Source organism: Solanum verrucosum, unplaced genomic scaffold (assembly GCF_900185275.1).
Source record: "Solanum verrucosum unplaced genomic scaffold, falcon-dt-bn FXZP01000982.1, whole genome shotgun sequence".
Taxonomy (NCBI): domain Eukaryota; kingdom Viridiplantae; phylum Streptophyta; class Magnoliopsida; order Solanales; family Solanaceae; genus Solanum; species Solanum verrucosum.
Window position 1 is genome coordinate 13108 of NW_026020596.1, and position 13107 is coordinate 26214.

The following is a 13107-nucleotide window of genomic DNA, read 5'->3' on the forward strand; positions in this document are numbered from 1 at the left end:
ATTTGAAGCGAGTATAGTGAGCTTGAGAATCTTTGAGAATGGTGTGTCACAACTTGAATCTTTGAGTATAGCTTTGATCCGTCCATGAGTAAGTTGAATATTGTTGTGTACATTCATGATTGAGTCTTGTGAAGCACTATTTGAGACAACCTTTTTGAACTACTGAGCTTGAGTTTTACTTGAGGACAAGTAAAAGTTTAAGTTGGGGGTGTTGATGAGTCCACAAATTGGACTCATTTAGGGCTATAATTTGATAGAATTAGTGTCCTCAAATGCATATTTTGTCTCAATATCTGTTGTAAACCCTTAAGTTTCAGGTATGTGGAGTTTGAGGCAAAGCATGGACATTACTTGGCAAAAAGGAACAAGGTGGCTGAAAAAAATGAAGAAATGAAGGCCTGAAGATCGCCGAGCCCAAGTGGTGAGTCATCGATCGACCTGGAGATCGCCTTTTGTACCAGTGTACTGAGCCTTGAAGGGAAAGATCAAGTTGGCGATGAAATGGAGCAGTCGGCGTGTCGCCGAACACTTCCGCGAAGCAGTACCATATCGCCCAGCGACCCAAAGCATGAAGAATGGTCCTCCACAACACAAATTTTCATACACTTTAAATACTTGTTTTAAATTTCTAACTTAGGATCACTTCTTTTACTCAAACTTTTTACTGTTTTTGAGAGAGTGTAGGTTTTAGAGGGTTTTGGAGACATTGTTCTAAGACCTTGAAGATTCAAAGGGTTTCAACTCCAAGAAATTAGATGTGGATCTCGAAGATTCCACACTCTTGACGTGTTTTAAGACTTAATTCTTCATACCCAGTTGATGGAATCTTATATTTGTTGGGTCTTGCTTGTTGATGGTTTATTTGTTATTTAAATGTGATTTCATTTAGTAGTTGCAAACACGATTTCATCTTAGTGTTTTTGGCTTACTCGAGAGAGAGGTCGTAAAATTAAGACTACTAAATTGATAGCCGGTGGTATTGGGTCGACATGGGTTCAACTCGAGACAGTGAATCCTAGTCGTTCTCCCACACATTCAGATCGAAAAAGTGAATGGGCTAAGGCGGACAATGTGCTTAATGTGGCAACTCGGTGTTCGAGAGAAACCTAGTGGATTCGGGGTAAGTTGTTCAAGAGAGAATTTACCCCCACTATAGTCTAACCTAGTCACAAATGTTCAACAATTTACTATCAAAAGCATGTACCTGATAGTCTAGTTTGATCCATATTCCTATCACATCCCAAGAATCCCGTCTCCATATCTCGTTTCCTTGTATTTTTGCTCTTTTTAGTTATTAATCAATGCAAACTCCCATTGATAACTGACGGTTACATCACTCTTTAGATTTACTATGTTTTTATTCGTAACTTAATTTTATTTCTCTATTTATTCTCAAAACCACTCCCAGTGGGAACGATTCCAAACCTTGGTTGGGTTATATTACTACACGCGATAGTTTGGCACTTGAACCGAAATAGTGTCAGTTGATTACGTCGAACATCACACTCGTTGTGCCGTAGTTACCCCTTGTTCTTGTGGTTCAACATTCCTTTTAGCCGGAGGACCTTTGATAGCTCTTCGTAGAGGCATGATTAACTAAAAAATACGTGCAAGCACAAATTAAAAAGAAACTTTTTAGAGATCAAACTCTAACGCACGAGATGAGTGTGAAAGAAGTGAGATAATTTCCTAAGTGTTGCAGCTTCTTAATTATAGATGTGGTGTACTTCACACCGATAACTAGGACTCTACAAACACGACTTCATAGACTCAGTAGGACTTTTGAACTCTGTGCTGTGATACCATGTTTCTCACGCCTCGAGCCTACACCCTGGGAGGGACTGGCATTTCAGAACCATTGCTGACCCCAAGTGAAACCTTGGCATGGCTTACTTAATCAGCGGAAGTCTTAAACAACATAAATAGAATCGAAGGATACCTCATGGAAATGTCTTTAAGAAATATTGAACTTAGCCAACATGGCTACTCAAATCTCAACCATTAAAACAGGAAATAGAAAACTCAAGAACTAATATCTGACTGTCTATGAAGACTCGAAACAACTGAGATGGATGTCACGACAAGACCCAGGACATCCTAATGAAACTAAAATTACTAAAAGAAATAAAAGGGATCCTTCGGAAGCAAGGAGGGTCATTAACAAGTCTGGAGCTCAACTAGAATCAACGATGCACTGGATGCTGATCCTGGTTAGTTGTATCTTCATCATAAAAATATGCAGGCAAAATGGCATCAATACATTGAATGTACGAGTATGCGAAGGGAATTCTAAAACAAGACATAAGCTTGGTGTGTTGGTGATTTGAGATTCAAGGCCTCGAAGGGCATAATATGAGGAAATGAAGTATTATCGTGATATCTTGTATATGAATGTTAATCTAATGGATTCAATATGATCATGCCTTGAATGTATTTGTGCTATTATTGAAAGGCTGTTTCTCAATTTGACACCCATGAATGTGAAGGGTTCTTCATGGTAATGTATATCTTGAATTAGTAGGCTTATGCATCCTTTTCTTGTATAAATGAATGTATTGTTGATTGTTGAATATTGGATCGGTAGGTTAATGACACCCTTCCATACATGTTAATAATGAACCTTGGGATCGGTAGGCTTATGACACCCTTCATTTAATGAAGTTAATGAACTTTGGGATCGGTATGCTTATGGCACCCTTCCATGAATGTTAATGATGAACCTTGAATCGGTAGGCTTATGTGGCCCTTTCATAAGGATTCAATGAGCTTTCCTAAAGTACCTTGAATCAGTTGGCTTATGGCGCCCTTTCATGTGTTAATGAATGTACTTTGGGTCGGTAGGCCAATGATACCCTCTCAAGTGTAATAATGTTAAAGTAATGAAATACTCTATGGGAATGGAGGCTAAACACCGAGTGGATTTGGATAGATTGAAACTCTCCTGATGTTTAGGTCTGGTTTCAATGATCATCTTCTTTATCTTACAAACTATGTGCCCACATAGGTGTAGATAGTGGATTCATCTAAGCTAAATGTACCTAGTTCTACCTTAGGCAAGTAGGACAACTCTTTACGATGTGGGGCTATATGGCACCGGATTCCATGGTTAGCTCTCATGGTCTATGTCAGTTAATGCTTATTCCCATCGTGTGAGATGTGCATTATCGTTTCTTGAGAAGTTCTAGGAAGTGTGGGTGGTATTATGGGATGCCATCAATGCATTGCACGAGTAGGCTTTGAGAGGGTCGTAATGAGTTCTCTAATGTATAAATAACTAATGAAGAATGTTGACTTAAATGTCTAATGTGGTGCTGCATGCTATACTTGGGTTGTATTATGAGTTATTTTCCCTTGTCATGACTTATAAAATGTTTATGTCTCTTATGTCTGATTATTGTGTAAAGATTGAAAGGATCAATGGTAAATTCACTTTTGGTGCCCTTGATGTGGTACCTAGTGTGGATGGTGGTATGTGACGCTATTCATACATTGCACAAGGTATGACTTGGGGTTACTTGAGATGGAAGCTTAATGTAATGAAATGTCTTACATGTTGATTATGTTCTAATGTGATGTTATGACTTATATAAAGATTATACTTGTATTTTATGTCTATTATACTAATGTACATGATATTTCTAAAAAGTGGTATAATGTATGGTTTACAACAATAATGTCCCTTTTAAAGCATGTTTTTGCATGGTCATCATACTTAGTACATTTTTTGGTGCTAACTCATATTTCTCTTATTTTACTACAAGTGTAGGTTCCGCCAAGTGAGTTGCTTCTCTCTAGTTCAATTTCTTGGAGTGAGATCCCTCCAAGGCTAAGTGGTATGTCCTTATAGATCTCGGACAAGTACTTTTAGATGTTTCCTTCTTTCATGTAATAGAGATTTGTTAGTCTTTCGATTGTAAAGGGTCGTGACCCTACTTTATTTTCAAGATATTGTTTAGATGGCCATGTGAGACAATAGACTTCCACTGTGTTTTTAAACGACGTTTTGATGTCATGGATGTAAATGAGTTTTAAATTCGGCACTATTTCTATATATTGAATGTTATGAATGCTATGAGTCTTGTATGAGGCTCTTCTGAGTCTTGTACGTTGTGTCGCATCTAGGGGGTAACCCTGGGTCATGACAGTGGTTTTCTTAGAAGCGCGGGGAACCAGCCCTTGAATTTCAGAGGCTGGGGTGGCACACTCTGGCTAGTGCAGCGCCCTAGAGCCCAAACTTCAGAGACCCCTTCTTGGGGCTCTGAAAGGGGCGGCGCCCCATGCCCTACCAAGGCGCACTCCAACTTTTCTCCTTTGCTTTTCATCTCTAAACCCCTATTTCAACTTGGTTCTTTCCCCAAACACTAATAATCAACTATACAATCAACATATGAAAGATTCTAATCGAATTCACACCTAAAATCATAGATTCGGATCAAACAACTCCTCAACAATTTCAACGAATCAAGAATTCAATAGAACCTCAACAAACCCATCAAGAACTCAATTTATAAACTTTCCAGAACTTAAATTCGCTGATGGAAATCATGATTTGGTGCATGGGTGAACTAACTCAACGCTATGTGATCTCATATACCTTATAAGATTAAATCCTTAGCGAAATCCATACGATCTTGACGAATCTTGCCTTTTCTTCTTCTTTCTCTTCTTTTCTCCTTTATCCAAGCCCTAGCGTAAATTTCATATTTTCTAAACTAAAAAAATTCTGATTTGACCCCAATTAAACTCCTAAAAATGGATTAAAATAATTGGGAAAGGAAAAGACTAAAATACCCTTCAAAAATCCTGTTTAGACTTTCCTTAATTGAATAACCCAACTTCAAATGAGCATATCTCACTCATACAAACTCGGAATTGAGTAAACTTGGCAGCGTCAGATATACTATTCCAAGATCTTCCCTACAATATCTGGAAGCACACCGAACTACTCAATAGCTAGGAGTTATGGTCATTTGAAATTGACCCAAAACTCAAACATAACATAACTTAACAAATTGTTCTAGATTTTCATTCTTTTTTAAAAAAACTCTTTCTAATTCTAGCTCTTTCTAGTTCTTTCAATTCGAGAGGTGTTACATAAATTACATATAATATTATGTTGCAATCATATCGATGGCATTTCCAATTCCCAATTTAGATTGTGAACGAAAAACCTCACACTTATACGAACCGATGATTTAATCCTCTATGTATAAGCTAAAACTCTATACACTAAATCATCTACTATATAAGTACACAGACACCATAAATGAATAAATGATCTATTGAAAATGAATAAATATTTATTCTATAATAAATACTATAACTAAACATATGGTTAATAGTATATATCCCAAAAATCTCCCACTTAGACTTTTAACCATCACGATTATTATAATGTACTATATCTAAATGCATTGTTAATAGTATATACCCTAACAATCTCTAACTAAGATATTTAATCTTGAAATTTGTTAGAATACTATTTCTTAACTCATGATTAATAGTATTTACCCTAACAATCTCCCACTGAGACTGTTAACAATGCATTGACAATGTTCACAGATATACCTTTATATTTCTTTTCAGAAGGATCTTACTAAGTGTTTTCATATGCAACTTTATCTAGTAGTGCTCCGTGGTAACTTATCGATTTTGTATTAGATCATCAGAGGCCCTATCATGAAACCCTTCAAAGTTTACATATTTTCAGGATTTCTATCATGAAACTCTTCTTAAACATAAAATACCAATCAATCATCGTTGTGATTCTCCGACTATGACTAAGTACTACAACAATAGTCACACTTTCATGTTCTTGAGTGTTACTATTTTCCTAAAAACCTTTTGACATTGAATTATTAACAATTTTTTCATGTAGTATTTTTTTAATTTGCTCAACATCAGTCCCACTACTTAAGGTACTAGCTTTCTTATGTCTAGTAATGTTTCTCCCACTACTTAAATGCAATGGAACGTCAATTCTGACATACCGAATAGATGTTCTTGAGCGTCTGAATTTACATTTGACTCATTTGTTATTTTTTTTTAGTTCCTATAAAACTAGTTTACTTCTAGTGTAATACCCTAGATTCGAGAAAGAACAAAATCATAGATTTTCAGAAGTTGCAAATGCCACCAATGGAGGCCACTTACGGAGCGCAAGTGGAACCACGCACCATAGGTAAGGTCCGTGGTTTGACACCTCAACTCCCCAGAAATTTTAGAAAAAGGCATGACCCACGGCCAGACCTACGGACCATAGGTCAGACCACGGTCCATGGATCGTGACCCACAAATCCCAGTCTCTGAAGCCAATAGACGAGTGACAAGACAGACCGTCATTCAGTCCATTGTTCGTTGGTCTGGTCCATCGATGGGCCCATCAACTTTTAAGTGAGGGTTCTTTTGTTGTTTTCCCTATGCAATAGACAATTAAACAATGTATTTTTACACCTAAACTATGTAGTTTTGTTCAGTTTAAGCTTAGTATTCTAATCAAAACTCACACCAATCGATTCATTCACCGAAATTCATCGAAACTTAGATCAAAAGAGGAGAAAAAGTCGACCAAACCCCTCAAGAACACGCATCAGGTTTTCCATAGATTTCGTCACTAGGTATGTGGGATTTCACTGGTGGATTTCTTTCATCCACTAAGTCCCTAGAATTCAGTCAGATTCTTGATTTGTTATATATTATTTAGACCTAGGGTTTCTAAAACCTTAGAAATTACTGGGATTTAGCTGTTATACTGTTCTTACTCAGATTATCATGTTTTTTGTCAAATTGTAGCTTAGTTCTTTGCATAAAATTCAGAACCCTAGTTGTGTAGATTCTCTTAGTTCATGAATTACCCTTGCTAGGGCAGTTAAAAAGATAAACATGCCTCAGATTTTGAATGTTCCATTGTCAATACACAAATGTTTCATTCTCAGTTAGCCTGTCAAAATATTGAGCTAATCTAGTATTTCAGTTATGTTGTGTTATAAACATTTCCAATTGGGAGTAGGCTTAGTAGCGAGTTGGACTAGGGTTTAGTGTAACATCAAAGTCCAAGAACTATGTGCCCCAACTACATCTAGCAAAACTGAAACTAAAAGACTGAAAAATGAAAGATAACATGACTATGGTCCTCGAAGAATGAGGACTCACCACTGTACTTGTTGAACTGAAGATCGAGAACCAATCTAAGCGTGATATTGATGCTGAGAACCTGAACCTACATCATGAGAAGATGTAGCGTAGAGTATGTGTTAGTACTTGGAAGGTATTGAGCATGCAGGATAGAGTAAAGCTGAAATAAACATATAACTGAACAAGAAATAAAGCAAGAGCATAATTTAAACGTAATATAAATACTTAATTCTAAGCTAATTGAATGCAATGACCAATTTATAACACGATAAGACTGAATACTAACTGTAATGAAATATGGTCAATGCAATAGAGTCTTACTGAACTATGGGAGCTACCAATAACCATTAATAAAACGACATGAGCTAAATGTGGAGTCCGATGTATGCGCCCCATCGAGAGGACCCAATATACCCGACCAAAGGTATAGAGGTAGGCAAGCATGATCACTAAAATGATGCCCAAAGAGGGGACTTACAACCCACATGGCTTGTAGTTCTGGGACTATATGGGTGACTGATCCTAGTCCAACTCGGTAATAAGCCACTCCCAATAGATTAAGTGATTAGCACATTATGACTGAATTACTGTAACATACTAGATATCTAAAACTGACATGCCAACTGAGAATGCAACTTTAATAAACTGATAATGACACATTCAAAAATTGAGGCATGTATATCTGAAATAACTGGCCTAACATGTGTAATTCATGAACTAAAGAACTACTTAGCCAAGGATCTGAAATTCAAAAAAGAAACCAAGTAATAACATGATAATTTGATTTGGAACATTTAAATAACTAATTCATGATAATCTGCTGACGTTGTGGAAACCCTAGGTCTAGTTTATAATAGGGATTCAAGAATCTTACTGAAATCTAGGGACCTAGTGGGCGAAGGGAACCCACTAGTGAAATCACACATACCTAGTGAATAATTCCACGGAGCAATCTTTCAATTTTGGTTCTGGAACTGATGGAATATTGTTGCGTTCTTGAACTAGGGTTGGTCACCTCTTTCTCTTCTTACACTTCTAAATTTTCTAAGTTTTCATTAATGGTATGACTTACATGAGTTATAGTTATGTTTCTAGGCTAAAACTAATCAAAATCACATAGTTTAAGGTTCAAACGACGTAGTTTAGTGGTCCAATGAAATAGGAAAAGACCCAAAGACCCTTGACATAAAGCCGTTGACGGGCTGACCACGACCCATTTCACTGACCGTGAAAGGGACCATGGATCGTAAAGTCTCTTGTGGTCTTCAATTGGTCCTGTTGTTCTGAGGACTGGTCCACGAGACACTACCATGGCCCATCTGGAGGAACATGGACCTTGAAGATCACCGTGGTCCTCACTTGGGCTGGGGTTTGGAGGATCAGGATTTATGGTCCACTGGCTAGGCTTCTACGTACGCCCCCACAACCCGTGTGAGGGACCACGGACCGTGAAGGACCTCGTGGTTCTCAATTAGGTGTGGCGGTCTAAGGGACTGGCTATAGGGGGGCTACTGGCTAAGTCTTTACGGACACTACCACAACCCGTGTGGAAGACCACAGACCGTGAAGGTCCTCGTGGTCCTCAGTTGGGCTTGAGGGTCTGAGGGCTTAGTCTATGGAGGCTAATGCCTAACTCTTCACGGATGCCACCACGGTCCGTTGTCAAGTCCACATCCCGTGAAGGTGATCGTGGTCTGATGTATGGACCTGGTGAAGTCCACGTTAGGATCACGGGCAAGTCAATGAACTGTGGACCCTATCACGGTCTATGAACCTTGCCGTTATTCATTGGTTCAGGTAATTTTTGCAAAAAAATTTCTAGGTCTGGTTTTTGATGTGTTACAATATCTCTCCCTTGGGATCATTCGTCCTCGAATGAAGACTAAACTTAGCTGAAATGGAGGGAATGAGCTGCAACCCTACCACTAAACACTGAAGGCTGATTTCTGACTGAACTAAGTTCAAAAAACATGCAAGTACGCTGAAAAATTCAATTACAAACTGAAGGAACATGATACTAAGACTGATTTCACGCATAAATGATTGAAAAGAAACTGAAGAGGAACTATTACCTCAAGCTGGAATGGATTAGAAAGGAATGAGGTGAGGATACTTGGCTTTCATGGTTGCTTCTGCTTCCACAGTAGCTCCCTCTACAGACTGACTCCTCTTCCAAACCTTGACTGAAGCGACTTCTTTGTTTCTAAACTTTCTAACCTGACGATCAAGAATTTGTACTGGTACATCCTTATAAGAAAGGCTATCTTTCACACCCTCACTCTCTAATTGCAGTACAAATGTTGGATCACTCACACACTTATTCAATAGTGAAATGTGAAAGACTGGATACACTACCGCTAAATTTGCTGGCAACTCTAACTCATAAGCCACTTTACCAATCTTCTTCAAGATCCGATAAGGGCCTACATATCTGGGACTGAGCTTTCCTTTCTTGCCAAAAATCTCATCACCCCTTATATAGGTGACACTTTCAGGAAAACCCAATCATCAACTTGGAACTCTAGTTCCCTTCTCCTTATATCTGCATAAGATTTCTTGTGACTCTTGGATGTCTTAAGTCTATCTCTAATGAGTTGCACTTTCTCCATAACATCAAGGACTCAATCTGGTCATTTCAAGGCTACTTCACCTACTTCAAACGAACCGACTGGAGATCTACATCTACGCCCATACAATGCCTCATAAGGTTCCATCAGAATGCTGGTGTGGTGATTAGTCCATAAATTGGACTCATTTAGGGCTTTATTTTGATAGAAATAGTGTTCTCGAATGCCTATTTTGTCTAAATATCTGATGAAAACTCTTAAGTTTCAGGTATTTGAAGTTTTAGTGTAAGCATGGACACTTAGGCGCAAAAAGGAACAACAAGGCTGAAAAGAGTGAAGAAGCTGAAGCCTGAGCATCACCAAGCACTTTGGCGATTCTCTGAAAGGACACACTCCGCCCTTTGTTCCAGTAAGCAAAGCCTTGAATGAAGAGAATAAAAAAGGCGATGAATGAAGCAGTCAGCACTTTGCCAAATAGATCCGTGAAGGAGTACTATACGCCTAATGGTCCTGAACGTGAAGATGCTGAAGGCAATAACTAAACAACGATGAGACAAAAGAAGAGCGAGCCACGGAGTCATTCGACTGACTCGACTAAACTCACCGAACTATCCGCCAGCAATAATTTCTGATGGCTATAAATACTAAAGTTTATATTAATTTTAGGGAGTTCCGAACCATTATTATTTTCTTAGAATAGAATAGTACTTTTTAGATATTTTTCTCTCAAGTTTGGAGAGGGTTTTGTGGGAGACTTGAAGAAAGAAGGATTTCATCTTCCCCAAGTTGGTAGTGGGTCTTCTCCATTTTTCTTCCTTTTTCTTAAATAAGGGTTTAATTTCATATAACCATTTGATTTTAGTGTCATTTAAGGTGTATTTTGTTATTTCTTGATGTGTGGCTAAAAACCCCCATTATTGGGGTGTGATTTAGCAAATATGTGTTGATATTGTTGTTGGGTCTTGCTTGATGATTGAGTAGATATATTTTAATGGCAATTTAACCTAGTGGTGGTTGTTTAATTTAATGGGTTTGTAGTTGCAAATACAAAACCACCCATGTGTTTTTGGCTTGCCCGAGAGGGAGGTCGTGAAACCAAGACCACTAGACTGATGGCCTAAGGAGTGGGTCGATATGAGGTTGAACCCGAGAGGTTGAGCCCTAGTCCCATATCCTAACACTCAACTCGATAGAGTGAGTGGGGTAAGGCGTAGGCTGGTCTTCATGCGGCAAATGGGTGTCTGAGAGGAACCCATTTGAAATGAGGTAAGTTGTCCGAGAGGGAACTTTTTTCAATCTAAAATTTAGCCTAGTCACTATTATCTTGCATATATCCTATTGAAAGCATGTACCTAACGGTTTATATCAACTTGTATTGTGGTCATACGACAAGAACATTTCCCCATACTTGATTTTTTTGTTCATTTTTGCTATTTTTACTAATTGTGACAAAACCCCCAATGATATTTGACACTCTTGTGTCACCCCTCTTTAATTTACTATGTGTTTAATCGTTAATGTCTTTAGCTACGACTAATTTGGGCTAATTTTATTTTTCTATTAATTCTCAAAACCACTCCCTTGGGACACGACCCCAACCTTTAGTTAGGTTACTATACTATCGACGATCGTAGACACTTGAACCTTAGGTTACTGTCATTGGTCACGATAAGTATCAAAATGACGCCGCTTCCGGGGAGTGGTGTTAGTTGTGAATTTTTAGATTAATAGAATTTTGTTGGTTCTTCTTAGTTGTAGTTTACTAACTTAATTTTTAGGTTTGTTTAGTTGATTATCTGAACATTTTAGAACGTATGACTATTAACGGTAGTAACGGGAGCCAGGTGGGCCATCAGGACGACATCAGCAACCTCAACGAATCAGCGGACTCAACTAACCTCGCTGAACTATCCGCCAGCACTAATTTCTGATGGCTGTAAATACTAAAATTTTTATTAATTTTAGGGAGTTTCGAACCATTATTATTTTCTTAGTATAGAATAGTACTTTTTAGATATTTTTCTCTCAAGTTTGGAGAGGATATTGGGGGAGACTTGAAGAAAGAAGGATTTTATCTTCCCCAGCTTGGAAGTGGGTCTTCTCCATTCTTCTTCCTTTGCTTAAATCAAGGTTTAATTTCTTATACCCATTTTATTTTAGTATCATTTAAGGTGTATTTTGTTATTTCTTGATGTGTGGCTAAAACCCCCCATTCTTGGGGTGTGATTTAGCAAATATGTGTTGATATTGTTGTTGGGTCTTGCTTGCTGATAGAGTAGATATATTTTAATGGTGATTTCACCTAGTGGTTGTGGTTTAATTTAATGGGCTTGTAGTTGAAAATACAAAACCACCCATGTGTTTTTGGCTTGCCCAAGAGGGAGGTCGTGAAACCAAGACCACTAGACTGATGGCCTAAGGAGTGGGTCGACATGAAGTTCAGCCCGATAGGCTAAGCCCTAGTCCCATATCCTAACACTCAGCTCAAGAGAGTGAGTGGGGTAAGGCGTAGGTTGGTCTTCATGCGACAAATGGGCGTCTGAGAGGAACCATTTGAAACTGGGTAAGTTGCATGAGAGGGAACTTATCTCCATCTAAAGCTTAGCCTAGTCACTATTATCTTGCAAATTTCCTATTGAAAGCATGTATCCAAAGGTTATTTTAACTTGTATTGCGGTCATAGCCCAAGAACATTTCCCCATACTTGATTTTCTTGTTAGGTTTTGCTATTTTTACTACTTGTGAAAAAACCCCCATTTGATATTTGACACTCTGTTGTCATTCCCTTTAATTTACTATGTTTTTAATCGTTAATATCTTTAGCTACGACTAATTTGGGCTAAAATTTATTTTTCTGTTAATTCTCAAAACCACTTCCTTGGGACACGACCCCAACCTTTAGTTGGGTTACTAAACTATCGACGATCGTAGACACTCGAATCGTAGGTTAGTGTCGTTGGTCACCGTAAGCATGAAATGGTACCTATTGTTGTAGGCAAATCTATAATAGGAAGGTGATCATCCGAACTACCCTTGAAGTCGATCACATAAGCTCTGAACATGTCCTCTAAGGTCTAAATGGTACGCTTTGCCTGACTATTCGTCTGTGGATGAAACGCTGTGCTATGGTTAACCTGAATACCAAGACCTTTTTGAAATGACTTACAAAAATGAGAGGTACACTGAGGACCTCTATCTGAGATGATAGACAAAGGAACCCCATGCAACCTAACTACCACTTTAATGAAAATCTTAGCATAGTCCTCCAACTAATTTGTAGTCTTGACTGCCAAAAAGTTAGAAGAATTAGTAACTCTATCAACTATAACCCAAATAGAGTCATGATGTCTATGAGTAAGAGATAAACTTGAGATGAATTCCATGTTGATCACTTCCCACTTCCAAG